Below are 20440 nucleotides of genomic sequence, written 5' to 3'. Positions count from 1 at the left end.
ATTTCAGATTGAAAAACAAGAAAACTTTGTGTTTGTTTTACTAATACTTTTTTCGTATCTGTTTTTAGCTTGTTGGGCCATCGTCAGGTAACAACTAAGTAGTCTCCACAAGAGACAAAAGTGTATACGAAACACCAACATTAAAACAAAGATACTATAACCACACATAGAGTCTTTGGCGATATTAGATGAGAAATGTCATGGCCATAGGTTTTGTGTGTGTTGACGCTATCTTCGATTCTAATTGGTTTCCTACACTTTTGAGTTTCTTGTGCTCGCTGGTCTGCTGTTTCTTGACAATGGCCCAAGAAGCCGAAAACTGATACGAAATAAACAAATATTAGTAGAACAGAAACACAGTTAGTTTGCTTTTCAACGTTAAATTTAGTACTGTCACTAGCCTATTGATGTAATTCATTCGCTGTTAGTGTAGAAGAGTGCTTGGTATTTCAGTTAGTAAGTTGGCACAATGTATACTATATTAGAAAACAGTGTGAAAATCCATATACATAAAAGAATATGAGAAGGTTGAGATTTATAAATATCTAAAACTTCGATTCTCGGAATTTCAGTAAGCAACTAAGGACTTTTCAGCTCACTTCACTTCAAGAACACGAACAAACTTGACGGAAGTTTTCTACCACTACGAAGCAGTATTAACAATTCGTGAAGAGGCGTTGATATTATATCCTTACAAGAGCACCGAACATATTAAGAGTTTAGTCATTCAAAGGAGTGTTTATTTTGAACGTAAGTTCACACAGAAAACGGAAATTTCGGAAACGGGATTGCAACCTTCATTGTAAGAATGTTGTTAGCACTGTGTTGAACTTCCTATATGTTTCCAACTTCCTTCTTTTAAAAAACTGGTGTATTCTCCCTAAAAATGTACGCAGAGATAGAGACAGAGCTGTGAGCAAATAATTATGCTTAACTCCGAAACACACACATATTGAGAATAGCTTTTACATAACATTAAACTTTTTCCTACCTTTACACGAGCGCCTGGGCTGTGTGCGAATAAAGTATTCCAATAACTGTGGAGACAAACGTCAACACTGATGCTTGCGGCAATATAACTGTACAAATGTTAGGAGACGCCGGTTGTAATAGTGCCTGAATTCCGAAAACTGTTTGCAAATGTTAATACATACAAAGAGAGAGAGAGAGAAAAAGTGTGTGTGTGTGTGTGTGTGTGTGTGTGTGAGAGAGAGAGAGAGAGAGAGAGCGAGAGAGAGAGAGAGCGAGAGAGAGAGAGAGCCTGGTGGCGCAACGTGGCGTCGCGGTGAATTTATTTTCAGGTCAATTAGTTCAGGAAAGGGGACGTAATGTTGTGGTGAACTGGATTATCTCGTTAACAGAATTGAACCGTTAATGCCGCACGGTCTGTGGGTCGGTTAGTACACATTGTTACACGAATTAAGAGTAAATATAATTTTGTATGATAACGACACAAATACTTCTCGTTAACGTTACTGTCAGCTGGAATCGCTAATGCGCAATATCTATGGGTCTCAATATGCAGTGGAGGAAACCGTACTTCTGGTAAGCTCATGGGAATATGATAAGAAAACTCGTCAAACCAACCGTCTCCGTCGAAGAAGGATCCGACTTTAGATGTATTAAAAATAGCAGACGGAACCTTACTAGATCTTCTGTCTCAAATTGGGAGGAAATTAAGTTTGTAGGAGTTAGGTATTTAGACACTTACGTTAGTACTTAGACTTGTCGGTTCATCGTAATAAACTCGCACAGGAAACTTGCATAACCATGTACGATAACTCGACTGGATCTGTGACTTAATTACAACCATTGTCAGCAGTGAGGCTACACAAGGTATGATTTTCAGATTCTTGTTGGATTCGCAGTAAGCCCAGGCGCCCAGCAGGTGCTACATCTGAGCGTGAAACGTCCGAGTATTTTTAACCACACGAGTAGAAGCGTTGTTGTTAGACCCTAGGAAGTATCCAACCGATAGAAGTATGACGTACGGACCAGAGTGTTTCTGCTTGCGGAAAGGGGACAAGGAGAAGATGTGGCAGATCACTCGGCATAAAATCGCAAATAAAGTATAATTAGAATCTCACACAATCGGTATACTGCATGCGAACTCGGACAATATGGACAATGGGCGTCGTTGTTACTGTGGAACTAATACTAGACTTTCATAAAAGATTGAAACTGCACGGTAGTCGCCCAAGGAGAAGTAGGATCTGTCGCACAATGGGCCATTGTCCGTATCCTCTCAATCCGGACCTAATAAATAAATAAATAAAAAGACAATCAGATGACAGCAAATGTGGAGAGGTCAGTACACGAAAACGTATTATATTACGCTGCTGCATATAATTGTAGTTGTAGATGCGGAACTGCACTCTTGCCCTTTTGATAAAAAAATCTTTTTTCCTCGAAATCTATAATTTTCTCCCTTTCCCAAAGTTTACCTGCGGTTTTTACCAGTATGAAAATGTATTTGTATATTAAGTTGGATATACGATGTTCGCTGTGTCGCCACCTAAGGGAGAGAAGTCGTGAACATCAACTATCACTGAATTGTACCATCTCATTTTCGGTATTTTATCGTAGTCTAACGGCTTGTAGTCATAGGATAAAGATCCGCTTTAGCTGCAAGTAATTTCTTAATATATTTCACGACCGGACTCTAAGCATAAAGTCTCATCTTCAGGCATCAGCAAATAAATATGGGAACAAAAATGTGCGTCGGTCGGGCTAGTTAGTCACGAGGCATGGGGGTTCCATCCACGCTTCAGCTGCCAGTTATTTCTCAATTTATTCCACGACCGGCTTCGAAGCATCAAGCCTCATATTCAGATGTTACCAAATAAATATGAGAACATAAATTTCAAGAACACGATTCCGAAGACTGCAAGAGCTGACAAGTGCGAGAATTATCGCACAGTCAGCTTAACAGATCATGCGTCCAAGTTGCTGACGAGAATAATATACAGAAGAATGGAAAAGAAAATTGAAAATGTATGAGATGACGATCAGTTTGGCTTTAGGAAAGATAAAGCCACCAGAGAGGCAATTCTGACGTTACGGTTGATAATGGAAGGAAGACTAAAGAAAATTCAAGACGTGTTCAAAGCATCGGTCAAACTGGAAAAAGCGTTCGACACTGTGCAAGATGTTCAAAATTCCGAGAAAAATAGGGGTGAGCTAACGGGAGAGACAGGTACTGTATAATATTGTCGCAGAAAAAGCCGAGTAGCGCAGTCGCCATAGTGTAGTGATTATGATACTAGCTTGTTGCATGAAGGTTCGAAACTCACCTGAACTGAAACATTTCAGTTTCTATATTCATTTCGAGTATATTCCAGAAGTATCCACAAATGGCAAGAATCATTGTACGGGAATGTTCTATAGCTGTATATATACCGTTTGTGTTCTGGCTGGAGGCAGTTCGTTCCACGCTCTTGTACGTGGAAGTGCTGAATAAACCATTGTTAAGTGAAGTTAGTGTTCGTCATTCATCTACTTACACCTTCTTCTACGTGACAATATGTACAAGAGCCAAGTGGAAATAGTAGGAATGGACGACTAAGAACAAAGTGCTCGGATTAAAAAAGGTATAAGATAGGTATTGTAGTATTTCGCCCCTGCTGTTCAATATGTACATTGAATAAGCAATGATGGAAATATAAGAAAGGACCAGGAGAGGATTAAAAATTCATTGTTAAAGGATATCAATGATAAGATTTGCTGATGACATTGCTATTCTGAGTGAAAGTGAAGAAGAATTAACTACTTTCTGAATGGAATAAACAGTCATATAAGTACAGAATATGGACTGGGAGCAAATCGAAGGACGACGAAAGTAATAAGAAGTAGCAGAAGTGAGAACAGTGAAAAACCTGACATCAGGATTGATGTTTGAGCCGTGGTAAAAATTGCTGTTTTGTAGAGTTCGCCGTAGCGTGTAGTGTGAAGCAGTCGCCCTCTGTTTCTGGCTGTGGCGCCGCTGTGGCAATCGCAGCTTTGGTGTCTCCCTGTGGTGGGAAAGGGGAAAGGTTGCCTGTTCACTTGCATTTAAGGGGCGCTATGAGCTCGCCAGTAGGTCGTTCTGGGTCAGTCTCTCGTCACCAGCTTCATAGTCTGTCTCTCGTCCGCATTTGTTAGGCAGTTAGTGTCTGTCTGTCGTTCGGATCAACCTTTAACGCCGGCAAAATGAGAGTGTTTTCACTCCGCCAGTAAGAGAACTCAGCGAGTGGTCGCCCGGTCGGGGCTTAGTTCCTGCATCTGAATCTGCGCGTTAGGCCGCCAGTCTGCTCGAGTTTGCTCAGGCAATGGTCATTGGCGGTTGGTTCGGTCCGTTGGTCGGTCACGCACTGAAGCACAAGATGACTTGTCTGTCTTGAGAGTCGGGGCATGTGAACTCGCCACATGAGTCCAGTGGGCCGCGGCGTATAGCGAGGGATTGTGACTTCGCGGTCGACACGAGAGCAACAGGAGTCAACCCACGGTATCAGTCTGGCCGGTGCGAGCTGCGACGTCGTGAGACGGGAGATCGGCGCACCTTTCTGCGTCCGTTGAAGTGGCTAGCAGCGGACGGTTCGGGAGAGCGATTTGGGGGTGCTGCGCCAGGTCTTCTCGAGAAATCGCAGTTTATTAGAAGTTAAGTGATTGGTGATATGTTGTTTGATTTACTCTTCTTAAATTCTAGTTGTTTTCTTGGTGAGGTCACCAGCCGTTTTGCTTTGCGGTCGTCCCACTATTCTTCTCCGTTTGCCCACCCGCCGGAAGGTGGTTGTTTACAAAGTGGGTGGTCAGCTTTTCCCTTGTGGAGTAGGGGTGTGTTAGAGCAACCTGCGATTCGGGTTGTTCGGTATCCTCCCTATCAATCTACCGTACGTTAGTAGCTGCCTCTGTCATGTTTGTCGGATTTGGTGTGTTAACGAATTTATTGCTTGGAGGTAACGGCCTAATACCTTAAACATGTTTTGATCTACGAAAACATTGATATTATTGCCTATGATCTTGAGAGGCGGTATCTGTGTACTGTAGAGCATCTTAACTATTGTTTGGCCAACCTTGTGGAATTTTATATAAGGCTGCATTTCATGGGCTTTTATTTAAATGATCATTTTAGAATATAAAGTTGCCACCCTTTCAACGTAAGACATTCTTAGAAGTTAAAATCAGGTTGCACCTTCGGTGGGAAGGTTAATAGTTTTGTTACTGTTTTGTACCATATCCATACCTCCTACGCGGGGGGGGGGGGGGGGGGGGGGGTGCGGGGGGTGCATGGTTTGCGTGGTTGTGTGTTGCAGATTTGCGCTAGTGTAGTCTTTCAGAGGCTGTTGTGAGCGGTCGTAACTACAGCCGTGTCAAATGGGAGTGGCAAGGTTCTCTGCCCGAAAGCTCATACAGTCAAAACTTGCTTCTTTCTGCCTCTGCATAAATTGTAACTTTGATATTTAGAGGGTGCTTTCTGATTATATTTTTAATTCTTTTTCTTTCAGAAAAAGCTTTTAGGCACTATTAAAGTGAAAAAAATTCCCATTTGTTAAAAGGAATTTGGTTATGATTTCATCAGTTACTCCCTGGCAACTACTTTCATGCTTACGTAGTGTGATTAAAAGTGTTAATGTTCTTGATGAATCGCTAGTAAATAAAATAAATTCTTAAGAATATTCTTTGAAAATAAATAACGGTTCAATGTTCACGAAGTAGATGAAGTTAAGGAATTCTGCTATCAAGGCGGCAAAACAAGCAATGACGGACGGAGCAAGGGGGACGTCAAAAGCAGACTAGCACTGGCCAAAAGGGCATTCCTGGCCAAGAGATGTCTACTAGTTTCAAACACAGGCCTTAATTGGAGGAAGAAATTTCTGAGAATGCACGTTTGGAGCACAGCAATGTAAGGTAGTGAAACACGGACTGTGGGGAAAACCGGAACAGAAGAGAATCGATACATTTGAGAGATGGTGCTACAGGCGAATATTGAAAATCAGTTGGACTGATAAGGTGGGGAATAAGGAGATTCTGCTCAGAATCTGAGAGGAAACGAATATGTGGAAATCACTGGCAAGCAGAACGGCCAGGGCGATAGGACATCAGTTAAGACATCGAGGAATGACTTCCAGGCACTAGAAGGAGCTGTATAGGACAAAAACTAAAAACTATAGAGGAAGACAGAGATTGGGATACATCCAGCAAAGAACTGAGGACGTACGTTGCCAGTGCATAGGAGAGGAATTCGTCGCGTGCCGCATCAAAGCAGCCGCTAGACTGATGGCTCATATAACTACATCTGACAGTCTTGCTGAGTACATGTGTAGACACAGTGGTTTAATTATTTTCATTTATCGGTATGTAATTATTGTGTCCCCGCTTGCATGTACACTCCTGGAAATTGAAATAAGAACACCGTGAATTCATTGTCCCAGGAAGGGGAAACTTTATTGACACATTCCTGGGGTCAGATACATCACATGATCACACTGACAGAACCACAGGCACATAGACACAGGCAACAGAGCATGCACAATGTCGGCGCTAGTACAGTGTATATCCACCTTTCGCAGCAATGCAGGCTGCTATTCTCCCATGGAGACGATCGTAGAGATGCTGGATGTAGTCCTGTGGAACGGCTTGCCATGCCATTTCCACCTGGCGCCTCAGTTGGACCAGCGTTCGTGCTGGACGTGCAGACCGCGTGAGACGACGCTTCATCCAGTCCCAAACATGCTCAATGGGGGACAGATCCGAAGATCTTGCTGGCCAGGGTAGTTGACTTACACCTTCTAGAGCACGTTGGGTGGCACGGGATACATGCGGACGTGCATTGTCCTGTTGGAACAGCAAGTTCCCTTGCCGGTCTAGGAATGGTAGAACGATGGGTTCGATGACGGTTTGGATGTACCGTGCACTATTCAGTGTCCCCTCGACGATCACCAGTGGTGTACGGCCAGTGTAGGAGATCGCTCCCCACACCATGATGCCGGGTGTTGGCCCTGTGTGCCTCGGTCGTATGCAGTCCTGATTGTGGCGCTCACCTGCACGGCGCCAAACACGCATACGACCATCATTGGCACCAAGGCAGAAGCGACTCTCATCGCTGAAGACGACACGTCTCCATTCGTCCCTCCATTCACGCCTGTCGCGACACCACTGGAGGCGGGCTGCACGATGTTGGGGCGTGAGCGGAAGACGGCCTAACGGTGTGCGGGACCGTAGCCCAGCTTCATGGAGACGGTTGCGAACGGTCCTCGCCGATACTCCAGGAGCAACAGTGACCCTAATTTGCTGGGAAGTGGCGGTGCGGTCCCCTACGGCACTGCGTAGGATCCTACGGTCTTGGCGTGCATCCGTGCGTCGCTGCGGTCCGGTCCCAGGTCGACGGGCACGTGCACATTCCGCCGACCACTGGCGACAACATCGATGTACTGTGGAGACCTCACGCCCCACGTGTTGAGCAATTCGGCGGTACGTCCTCCCGGCCTCCCACATGCCCACTATACGCCCTCGCTCAAAGTCCGTCAACTGCACATACGGTTCACGTCCACGCTGTCGCGGCATGCTACCAGTGTTAAAGACTGCGATGGAGCTCCGTATGCCACGGCAAACTGGCTGACACTGACGGCGGCGGTGCACAAATGCTGCGCAGCTAGCGCCATTCGACGGCCAACACCGCGGTTCCTGGTGTGTCCGCTGTGCCGTGCGTGTGATCATTGCTTGTACAGCCCTCTCGCAGTGTCCGGAGCAAGTATGGTGGGTCGGATACACCGGTGTCAATGTGTTCTTTTTTCCATTTCCAGGAGTGTATATTAAGTGTCAGCTACGTTCAGAAACGGCTGAAATCGTTAGAATTGAACATAGCTCCAGCGCCTGATAGAACATCCGATTTCGTGCCGAATTTTGGCAGTGTTGGCCCCTATATTAACCATGACATACAGTAGATTTCTCAAACAGAAAACCGTATGCATTGGTTTTATAACAAAGCACTGTTCACATCCGTCTAGAAGAATGACAACGGGAGCGCCCCACAACATTACCATTCAGTACTCTTGAGATCCATTTTGTGCAGAATCTTAGAACATAATCAAAGTTCCCTGCTGCTAATGGTATATATTAAAGACCTTGTGAATAATAATAACTTTCTCGCAGATAGCTTAGTTACTTATAAGGTAGCACTGTCTGCAAAAAGCTGCACAAATATTCTTTAAGATGCAGATATCACTTGCGTCAAATCTTGATCAGATATTAAAGTGAAGTGAAGACTGAAAACTTGTTTTAAATGTTAATAAGTATAAAACTTTGCTCTACACAAAATCAGGGTCCGAGTCACGGTCCGGCACAAATTTTCATTTGTTCCCAGTGTATTTTGTAGCTGCGAGGGAACAGTATTCCCAGTACGCGAAAACATTACATTATTTAATACGACTATAAATTGTCAGAAGCGTCTGTTCCTTCGGACAGACATGCTCGTCCGAAGGAACATTGGATGAAATTTTACAGACACTGACAAATACAGACGCTGCACTGATGTGTCGCATACAGATTACTGGTGCAGATGTCTCTCTAGGAGTACGAAATTCAACGATCGTACAGGGTCATTCAAAAGTAAGGCAGGTGGCAGATTTCCGTTCGTTGGAAAATACTAGGCAAATGCAATCGGTTTCGAAAGGAGGTTCCTTCGAAAACACTGCTTTGACGGAATCTAGATCAGAGCTCGTGTGTTGGATCCATATCAGATAGGACTAAGGAAGGATATTGAACTTATACAAAGAAGGGCAGCACGAATATTCACTGGTTTGTGTGTCCCGTTAAAGGGCGTCACGTGGATGCTGGAAAAACTGAGCTGGTAAAAGCTAGAACGCTGGAAGAATCTTACTAATTAAAAAATTTATAGAAGAAACTGCAAGCTATGGTTCTAGGAATATACTAAGATCTCCTACGTATCGCTGACGCAGGAGCTGCGAATGCAATATTATGCTAATTACAGGTCGCACAGCGGGGTTCAAGCAATTATTCTTCCATCTTGGGCGGCCGTTGTGGCCGAGCGGTTCTCGGCACTTCAGTCAGGAACCGCGCTGCTACAATGATCGCAGGTTCTAATCCTGCCTAGGGTATGGATGTTTGTGATGTCTTTAGGTTAGTTAGGTTTAAGTATTTCTCAGATCTAGGGGACTGGTGACCTCAGATGTTAAGTCCCTCAGTGCTCAGAGCCATTCTTCCATACGGCAATGCGACGGGAAATAGCACGAACAACAGTTGTACTGGAAGTATCCTCACAGTGGTTTGTGGAGTATGAATGCGTGTATTCCGAAAGAGGGTACGGTAAACACTCACCGGATAAACCAGAACATGTGCCCTCGCATATGGCTGTAGCATCTGCGAACAGGTATGAGCCGGGCGACCGCAACGCCGCTGGAAATGCAGCGGGCGTCGCTCGCACCTGTGGAGAAGGGGTCGGGTGTGGTGTCAGGTGTTGGCGGTGGGAGAGGGGGGGGGGGGGGGGAAGGAAGAAGGGAGGGTGGGAGGGGTGGGGGTGGCGTGCCCGTACCGTCCACCCCCTCAGCTGCCGGACCAGCCGCCTGCCATCTGCATGCAAATTTGCCGGCTAGCTAAATCTGAGCCCCTGCCCATAATGAAGCGTACCGGCTGAGCGCTGTGGATCAGCTGGCTAAACTCTTTTCTAATGAAGAAGAGTACTGGCTGGTTTATACCACTTTAGTAGAGTGCTGCCTTCACACGCGCGTTCAGTCTAGACGTGCAAATTTATCTGGGGATGACAACTTGAGAGGTACGTTCCTTATTTTTAGTGGATTCTGTGATTTTTCGTTTTGGTGCTGCGATAGATCTAATGACGCCGCGTTGTCCATTTGAAGAAATAAAGTGCGATCTAGAGAGACAATTTTTTTAGGAGTACACGATGACGGCACACCTCTGTAAAGAGTTTCTATCTTCTATTTTCGAGTTTAAATACTCGTATTTCACAGCCCCTTGTCGCGTCAGATTTGTATACAGTCTCAAGCTTTCGACGATTTCCACCGTCGTCACCTACAGGAGTTACCTGTAGGCCGTGTGGTACTTCATTTATCTAGCTACATTTCGCTATGTATCATCGTGTTAAAACTAGTTTCATTTTATGTGGATGATGAAAACTTTGCACACTCAAATGTAGGTCAGAACGCTGTAGGCTTGCGGAGGCACACGTACAGACTAAGTGCGCAAAGCTTTCATCATCCAGATCAAATAAAACTAGTTTCAAAACAGTATAGCTGAAGCTGTTTATGACGACAAGCACCTGTATGTCGAGATCGGACATCTGTAAAAAGTGTTCCGAAAGAACTGGTATAGTGAACGAAATATTAAAGTGGCCGTATTGAAGAAACAAAATCACAGAGATAACAATCAGAAGGTGACTAGCCTGTAACATTCCTTCATTTCTTCGTAGCTACAACAAACAAAATAGGGTTCTGGGGACAGGCGACACGGAGTGAGGGGAGCAGTGGTTACCACACTGGACTCGCATTCGGGAGGACGACGGTTGAAACCTGCGTCCGACTATCCGGATTTTCGATATTGCTGTGCCTGTGTTATTCTGATTACGATACAAAGATCCTTTCGACATGCAGGCATCGTAAACAGAATAACACAGGGAGTGCAATAACGCACTTATCTAGAGGTACCGACCAGTCACTTTCAAGTACAACGCCTGACCTGTACGGGAACATGCATAATGGGTGTACGAATACAGGTGGTAGACGCGTGGCTGTCGATATCCGGAAAATTGGGTCTGGGAAGTTCAGCTTCGAGGGCCGAGCGGCAAAGTTCTTGTATATTTCACTTGCCGCAGCGTCGCTTGTGTGGAGCTTTCCTCGTTAGTGTTGTTCTGTCTGCCAAGTAAGTTGTAGCACCTCCGCTCCGCCTCTACTCTTCGTTTTTGTTCGTCTACTTGTAGCGGCGTCGGCCGCTCCGCTATTGCTACCGTGGTTTTCACGTGTATTCCACAAAAATGTACTGTGAGCTTTACTTTCGATAAAACATCGTGACAGGCGCAGTCTGGGTCTCTAGAAATACACGATTGGCTTGTCGGTACTATTCACTGAACTCTGATCAGGTCCACACCGCTTACTTTGATGCCGACGGGTAGGTGTTTTACGTGAAATTTATGGATCCCTTTCACCTTGAAAGATTACTGTCGCCTGAAATCGAGTATACCAATGTTCGAGTGTTCAGCCTCCCGCCGGAAGTTGACGACAATTTCCTAAAGGATATATTGCCTCCTTATGGTAACGTGAAAAACGTCCGTAGCGAACGCTGGTCCACTCAACACAGATTACAGTATTATAGTGGAATTCGTTCCGTGGAAATGCATGAGAAACGCAATATTCCATCACATTCACAAGTGTGTGGTTACCGCGTCCGTGTCATGTACATTGGTCAAGAGGGAACCCGCTTCCTATGTAATGAAAGTGGATACGTTCGGTCTAATAGTCCACGGAGGGTTTTTGTATTAAAGCCGTCATTAGTGCAGGTTCGCAAATTGACAGTTGCTGATCTTGTTTCATCCACTCCCGCCGTCGAAGCTACTTCTGCTTCGGATCATATTGAACAAAAGCTCAGTTATGAAAATCGTGTCAATGAGTTTCCGCCCTTACCTCCGCGACAGGTGGCGTCGCTCTCAAGATGGTGATGGTGAGTGTTTGGCTGTGCCTTCTGCGCCAACCTCCTCCGCGGATTCCCCCAGCTCCTCTCGATGTTACGATAACCTCCCGACCCTGGTACGGTGAGTGGCGAAGAAGTTATCTCCTGCTTGCGAAGTGACTCCTTCTGATCTCTCTGTGTACGGGAGAGGGAGAGAGGGAGCAGAGTCTCTCCCCCCCTCCCCCCCCCCCCTTTCGTCTTTATGTCCTCCTTTACAGTCTGAGACGATGCAATGTCCGACCAAGTATCACCTGTAGTTCCACAGAATGCTTCCGCCTTAGTGCCTGGAACTGCATTACATTACCCTAGTTGTGCCTATTACCCTCCCACACCACCGTCTGCAGAGGCCGCCATCCCACATAGCCGACAGAAACAGTGTATACAACCTGACCGTGGGGTGGCACGTAAGAAATCTAAGAAAAAAGGTTGCGATGACGGGGGTTCTCGTCCACCGATGTCTGATTCCTCTGTGGACTCCGCAATGGACCTTGACTCTCAGCTGATTACCTAATTCTACTCGGAGGTACCGTACATACCTGTCCAGCTGTGATGAATGACCCCAACTTACAAGTTCCTTTCCTTAAACGTTAATTGTGTGGATTCAGAACTGCTATTGGCTTAGCTGCGTCAGTTCATTTATGATTCATGTGCGGACATAGTTTTCTTGCAGCAGGTGTTATTTAGTAACTTCTCCTTACCTGGTTTTCGTATGATCTTTGACGAAGCACCGGAATATTCTACAGGGACCACCTTAATTTTTCGCGAAGGCATTCGTATTGTTGAGGTGGAAATTTTGGATTCTGGCAGGGGCATAGGTTGTCAACTTTTTAATCTTACCTTGGTTCTTTTATATGCCCCTTCTGGAAATGATCGCGCAGTGGATCGATCGCGTTTTTATAAAGAGGATATTGTTAATCTGTCCTCTGGGTATTCTGTTCGGTTGTGATTTTAACTGTCTATTGCGTCCTGCAGATCAGTCTCCTAATTTTAATTTCTCTCGTGAATTACATGAATTAGTCCGCTCTTTACGCCTAAATGACGTCTGGATATGTCAATACCCGACGTTAGTTGAAGTTACCCACTTTGCTGCGACTTCTAATAGCAGGTTAGATAGGTTTTACTTATCAGATTGCCTGACCGATAGTATTCTTAATGTTGAAGTCATCCCACTGATCACTGTGCTGTTACCACAACTCTTTATCTTGAACGGCAACCAGTCAAATTATTTGGCCCACCGTTGATGTTAAACGTCGCTCACCTACCTGACCGCTCTCTCGATAACGTGATGCGAGTCGTTATAAATATTACTATTCCATCCTGCATGAACTTTATGCCGCCTCGGATGACGCTCCTCTGCCAGTTGTGGATGTTAGGCATGTAAAGGAAAAATTGTTGACCCTGAAGAGAATACAAGTACAAAGTTTGAAAATCCGATCGAAGAAGCGTTCACTTTTGACGGAAGAACTGACTTCCTTATATCATTTTCTTCGGCATCAGACCCCTCGCCGACACGTTTGTATTCATTCTCTCACCACAAATGATGGACGTATCGTAACGGCGTGAGCTGACATAGTGCGTATCTTACACCAGTACTACTTAGACATCTACGACATCGATGAGTCCAATAAAACGTTTTACGACCCACTTGTCAGCATCTTTGATACAATTACACCTGAACATAATGAAACGCTCTTATCTGCCTTCCAGCCTGAGGAAGTTTACAAACTGAATGTGGGATCGCCTTCTCAAAAGTCCCCGGGTGTAGATGGGCTTTCCCAGGAATTTTACGTGCGCTTTTGGCCGTTGTTGTGCGCTACCTTTACCTCCCTTTTGAATGAAGTGTTACAGTGAAGAGTAGTGCCGACCTCGTTCAAAGTGGGAAAAATTGTTGTAATCCCGAAACTTACTGGACCGGCTGCCCCTGATAGCTTTTGCCCACTTTCTTTGTTAAAGTTTGATCATAAGACTATGGCGAGGGCAGATAATAGTAGGATGTCGGCTCTTATGGAGAAGGTTGCTGCAAAACATCAAAGCTGTGTACTTGGACGTACCATTCTTACCACTATAGTCGAGTGTCGTGACGTGGTTTCGGTTGCTGCTGTAACGTCCGTTCCTTGTGCCCTTGCTTTTCTAGACTTCAATAACGCATTTGGTCGAGTTAACCACGACTTTCTGCTTCGGATTCTGGAGGCAGTTGGTTTCACTGTTGACTCATGGCGAGTTCTCTCAAATCTTTTTACAGGTATTTGGGCTTCGGTGGTTGTTAATAGCCAACTGACCCCCCAATGAATATCCGTTGGGGAGTGGCTCAAGGAACCCCGCTGTAAATGACTTTGTGTTGTCTCTGGAGCCCGTAATTCGGATGCTAGAATCCCTGCTGACAGGTTGGACTCTTTCCGGCGGGACTATAGCTGTTCGTGCACACGCGGATGGCGTGATTGTTCTACTTCGAAATCCTGCTGAGATACCTCGACTGAAGGCTGTAATCGATGACTTTTGTCGGAGTTCAGGTGCAAAACTTAATGAAGGTAAGTGCAAGTTTCTTCCCAAGCTAAGTTTTCATGACGCGGTTGTTCCATGGCGGTGCATCGGCATACGTCTTGATCATTGTCCACTTAAAGTGGCGACGCTCAACTGGAGGTCCGTTACAGAAAACTTCAGAGATCGATAATAGAGCATGAAAGGCGTTCTATTACTCTTCTTCAGAAAGTCCGAATACTGGATACATATGTTTTATGCTAAGCTTATTACGTTGCCCGCTTCCCTCGATGATGGCGAAGAAACTGCAACAATTGTCTGGTCGTTTCTTATGAAAGAGACAAACATTTCGCTGATGTTGTCAGGTGATCAGGAAGCTTCGTTCCTTTGGGGGATTGGGCCTGACTGATATACGACGGAAGACACAGATGCTGTATGTGCGATGTACTGTTCTGACGCTGACTCAAGATAGTCACACATTCACGTCTCATGTATTTCTCTGTGTCCGTCCTGCTAGTCATGTTGGTCCAATAAATAATAAATTGAATCACATTCGTGACTTCTATCTTGTGGTGAGCTATTTATGGGTTGACATCTTATGGAGGCCTGTCCTCACCATGAAATTCCTAAAGACTCGATGAGAAGCAGTCCCTTGCCCGAGCCTCGTTAAAAGAGAATCGCCGCATACAATCTGGACGACAGTTTGGTTCAATATCAGTCTTCCGATTTTGCCGATGCGCGTAGCGGCCTCGTGGTATAAGGTAGTAAATAACTTGATTCCAACGAACGAGTGACTTTTCCGTTTGGGCTTATTGCAACGGATTTATGTAGTCGATGTATGTCTTCAGATACAAAACGACATCGCCTTACTTGTGGAGGTCATATGGCAAACTGGCCTTGGATCAGGGCACAGTTGGCCTTCCTTACTAGATCTTCTGAGGCTGCATACACTACGAACATCATATTTCATCCAGATTCTACGGCCGAAAACCCATACCGTTATGTGGTTGCTGAGACGCTTCGTTCATTATGTTTCAGAAGGCGAGGGGTAAGATCACATGCACTTTATGCAGTACATGATCACTGCCTATAGGACATGCCTATGAATGCCTAGATATCGAGAGCCCTTCGCCAACATATTGAATCTTGTTTTCCGTCGTAAAAGCTGCTGGTTAATTTAATTTTTCTGATAAGTATTTTCCTTTGTTATGTATGTTCCTATCTGGTTTGCTTCGGCTTATGCTCTCTTAGTTTCCATGTTCGTTTTATTTTGTGTATAGACTCAGCATCGCTCCAGTTCTATTGTAAAATGTGTATAAATCAAGTACAGATACACATGAGCGTCTACAATCCTTGTAATCAAATTGGGATTTTTCTTAATTTGCTATTTCGAATGAAATCTTGCTTCGTTTTTCTTCTACTTTTAGATTCTATTACGAACTATAAAAATAAATAAAAACACAAAATAAAAAATACTAAAAACCATATAAAATAACTGTTGATACGCATATGTGAGCTTGGTGGTGGTTTGTCGGCTACGTTCTCGTTTTTTTTAAATTCTGTTATCATACTTAATTTTTTCTCCCATTTGCAGCTCATATTACATGATGATTTGACTATGGTCTACTGAAGTGTAATGATAGTACCATGTCATTCTTATAATAAAAAAATGATAAGGCGATCGCTCGCGATAAACATGAAATACTTGTTCAAGTCCCAGTCCGGAACAAATTTTCATTGTCGTCATTCCACTCTACAGCGATAGTTGTCCTTATTCGCAGTTGCGAATACATTCCGTGCATCCGGATTATGTTTTCCGTGATTGCCCTAAATCATTCGAGGCAAATGCGAGGATGGTTCCTTTGAAAGGGCACGGCCTGTTTCTCTCCCCGTCCTCGACATCATCAGAGTTTGTGTTCTGTCTCTAATGACCTCGATGTCGACGGGACATAAAACCCAATCTTGCTGCCTCACACACAGTATTAAATGCATTTTCCGACCACACACGAAAATTCAAGAGATTCTGTGCCCATCAAGAGTCAACTTTGGTCTCATAGACTCTGGAATTTATCAAATAAGTTGTGGATGTCGTTGCAGTTTCACTGGTCAGTCAGTGAGAAAGATTTCAGAAAGGAGCAGAGAGCACCTACAAGCGTACTTTTGTTTTGCTGACCTGTCGATAGTCGTCTGTCTGGTGAGTTAGTGTAGGAAGCGGTCATCGTGTATTACGCATTTCTCAAATCATTGTGACGTAATTAAAATGTTTGTCATAGAAGTTGTGCATTTCATATCAGTGTTCATGGCTCAGTATTAATATTTATCTAGGAGGTGATGATTTTCGTTCTCGTGGGTCGTGCCGGGAGGTCAATAATGAATTGCGTCGGGGCAGGTAGGCAACATGGACTTGACTGACTCTAATTACAAGTTCCAAGTGAAAGAAACACGTATGGTCTGGCTATTTGAATATCACGAGCGTAGCTACATTCTCGTTTCATATATCGCACGCGATCTTTTGAAACATACGCATCGTGATTCGAAAACATGCATGCTCGTGTGAGGAACGAAGGAGCTGTTTTGTACTGAGTCGAAGTACTACGGTTTCTGTTGACGTATAAAGCACCTCTTGAACAGTGAATTTCATGTGTTCTGTGTTGCACGTACGTGATCTGACTAATTTTGCTTCAACAATAACTTTAATACGTCACAACGGATTACGAAGTTGGAATGCAAATACCGAATACGTCGGTTGTGGAGTTACGTTAACTCTGAACAGCGCAGCCCAACAATGTGTGTGTGTGTGTGTTTGTGTGTGTGTGTGTGTGTGTGTGTGTGTGTGTGTGTTTAACAGATTATACTGAATTATTACAGACTAAGTTGGCATTTTCTGTGTTAGTGGCTCTGCATCCTGTTAGTAATTATTACAGGAAACACTGAAGCCGGCAGTGCAAGGAAAGACGGGCAACTGCCGCGAGAAAACAAGGTAAGTGGGATTTAGGCGTGCAGTCGTGAAATATCCAGCCTGTGTTTATAGAGTACTTGTGCTGAAAATTTATACCTCATTTTCCACACCGATGCCACGTTTAATATCACGCATTCGGCAGAACAGCTGCTGCCGACAACAGCATTACGAACAAACATCCATCATATTTGATGAAACAGAAGAATTATCGCTTGCGTTTCCTACGGGTGTTGTGTCATAAATTAAGACGTTTGGATGACAATGTGCAACAACAACGTTGAAAAGGACAGTGGCTATAGCATTACTCGTGCATGTAAACGGGCACTTGACGCTGAAACGCTACGAAGAAATAAGGCGAATCATCCACAATCTACGGAAATAATCACCACTGCCAGTATTTCTCCATGACAGACATCGACATAATATCATTAGCATACGGAAGTTGCGTGACTTTGTGAATATTCATGACGTAATTCGGCCACCTAGGTAAAGTGCCACATACCGTACACGTAACCTCTGAAAATGGCGATGAGGGAGGTCTCGAAAGCCATCTGACGCGCAAAGAAGTCGGTAAAAATTTATACAAGAATGTCGCCGCTAAATTTTCGTTCTCCTACAGCACCTGACAAAAAGATGAAGCACCTAGAAGACATGTTCGAATGTAGATGTAACTTCGTACGCGAACATATAATCGGCGGGTACGTAAATGACTAGAGATGGAATTGTCTGTGACAGGTTGAAAGGCTACCAGAGCCCATTAGTATTGTTCACGTTTCTTGGTGTTACAAGGCCTGATGGGTTATGTGAACAGCGTCAGTGTGCAGGCACGGAGACGTCTCCTACACGTGTAAGACACCGTTATCAGTACCTGGCAGAGTTTGAAAAGGCCCTCATTATGGGTCTCCATTTCGCCTACTGGTCACGTCGAGTGATACCCAGATTTGAGAGCATTCAGAATTGACAGTGCGCCGATGTTAGACTGAATGGTGTGGGGAGCCATCGGGTATGACTTCATCAGGTGACGGTTGGTAGTGATTGGTGGAACTCTAAAGCCCCTACGCTATGTCGTGCGTTCTCGGCGACAGTATCTTGGTGACATTTATCGATACACGTTGTTCGTCCACACATGCCATATGTCGCTATGAACTCCCGTACCGAGCTTGACGCCCAGAACACATGAGGGACCAGCCCGGGCGGCAAGTGCGTTCCAGAGCCAGTACCAGGATATCAAGCGTCTCTCTCACCAGTTGTGCACCATTTTGCATTAGAGAAGGATACAAAGGTGTTACGACACCCTGACCAACAGAACCAGTACCTGGGTCCAGGCCACTGGGAATGCAACTTCGTAGTGGTAAGTGTGCTCGTAACTCACGTTCCGGCACAGTTGGCCTACTCCTACACGGCGCAATCAACACGTTAACGAAATAGTGCGTTTAGTTTGCTTTGTTATCAACCTTTACAGTGCAGATCAGAGGGATCTCCTTAAGAAAATCTATTTGGTATAACTGATCAATCACCAACGTGTGCCGGCCGAAGTGGCCGTGCAGTTAAAGGCGCTGCAGTCTGGAACCGCAAGACCGCTACGGTCGCAGGTTCGAATCCTGCCTCGGGCATGGATGTTTGTGATGTCCTTAGGTTAGTTAGGTTTAACTAGTTCTAAGTTCTAGGGGACTGATGACCTCAGCAGTTGAGTCCCATAGTGCTCAGAGCCATTTGAATCACCAAAGTGAACTACTTCACCAGTACTCGCACACCACTTTGCCTGCTGCCCTGCTGCACAAAGACAAGCACCTAGTAGTAACTTGTTCCTGGTATTCACTGAATTTCCCCTGTTATTACTCTTTAGACAGAGACAGACAGTCTCCGTTCAGCACTATTCCAATTAATACGGTAAAACACCACTCAGCTTGCAATTTCTGTCGTCCACGAGATTCTATCAGCCTCTCGTCGTAGTTGAAGCGATTACTGCCGATCGGATGCTGCTGCGGAGCGTCTTTCCCCTCTGGATGCTCGATACTGAAGCTGACTACTGACTTCTGACTACTGACTCCACTCTCTGCTACATCAGCCTTTTACATCGTTGTTAACTGACTCTGGTTGCACTCGGCTCTCCTCAATCCCTTTCTGGAACATTGCCTTGGAATCTTCCCTCGACATGTGATCGTCTTAATGTTCGAGTCTTCCATTACGCGCACTTTCTGCCGTTGACCTCGACCCTTGGAGAGGGGTCAGGTCAACTACATGCTGGTGTGTTTTTCCTGCCTCGAAGAAGTAAACTGTATCCAGCCGCTTTGGAAAGCGTTATCTGCCCCTGATAACCTTTTTGGCTTCTCTCTGCCAAATGGTTCAAATGGCTCTGAGCACTATGCGACTTAACATCTGAGGTCATCAGTCCCCTAGAACTTAGAACTACTTAAACCTAACTAACTTAAGGACATCACACACATCCATGCCCGAGGCAGGATTCGAACCTGCGACCGTAGCGGCCGCGCTCTTCCAGACTCAAGCGCCTAGAACCGCTCGACCATCGCGGCCGGCTCTCTCTGCCACACACGTGGTACGTCTTGCATACTAAACCCGGTCCACTTGTCTCGTTATGATGTGACATGTAATAAACGTTATTAAACTTTTCTGCCATCACGACTGATGTTGCAATGTTAATGATTTTGTATTGACTGGCTTAACATCACATGTCCCCTCAACGAGTCAAGTTTCATTTCGTTTCCTTCTTCAGTTCTCGGTGTTTGAACTTTTTCGTCTGCCATTATGTTTCGTCGATTTCCATCGTTCTCCGTGTAAGTGTAAATACTGTACCAAAGGCTTGTGTAACGTTGTGCTTCCAATTCGTTGTTGTGATAGCTAATAAAACTGAGAATATATGAATTGAATCTGAAGAGCAATGCAGTATGTACATGCGTCATACAAAATAAACTCTCAGTTAATTACAATATAGTTAGTAGGTACCTATTAAGAAATGATGGAATTAGCATATTCGGTGATTGATAATTATCATTTGCGAATTTCATTCTGTAAGAAACTACTCTGTTGCTTCCAACACCTCTGGTCAGATTTGGATACTCCTTCAGTGGAGGTATAAACCTGGCTGTTAAGGAGCTCTGAAATACGCCAAATATTTTCACCAGAAGCAAGATTATCAACTATCTAAGGAAAACGGACAGCGTGGTCCAGTCGTAATGTTTAGCGAGAAACATGTTTATAGGAAACACCACGTATTGTACGTACTTTATTGTAATATGCTAATAGTGTGCGAACTTGTTTTAGTATCTTTCTTCCTGATGCGTTAAACACAGTAGCCTTATCAATGAC

General features: G+C 44.7%; 1 protein-coding gene across 1 annotated transcript in view; it reads right to left on the bottom strand.

Moving 5' to 3' along the window:
- LOC124619777 overlaps positions 1-20440 on the bottom strand; it is a 1271017-nt gene that overhangs the window by 1106072 nt on the left and 144505 nt on the right. The window lies entirely within an intron of this gene.

This window comes from Schistocerca americana, chromosome 6 (assembly GCF_021461395.2).
Source record: "Schistocerca americana isolate TAMUIC-IGC-003095 chromosome 6, iqSchAmer2.1, whole genome shotgun sequence".
Classification (NCBI taxonomy): domain Eukaryota; kingdom Metazoa; phylum Arthropoda; class Insecta; order Orthoptera; family Acrididae; genus Schistocerca; species Schistocerca americana.
This window is presented reverse-complemented; position numbering and strand designations above follow the sequence as displayed.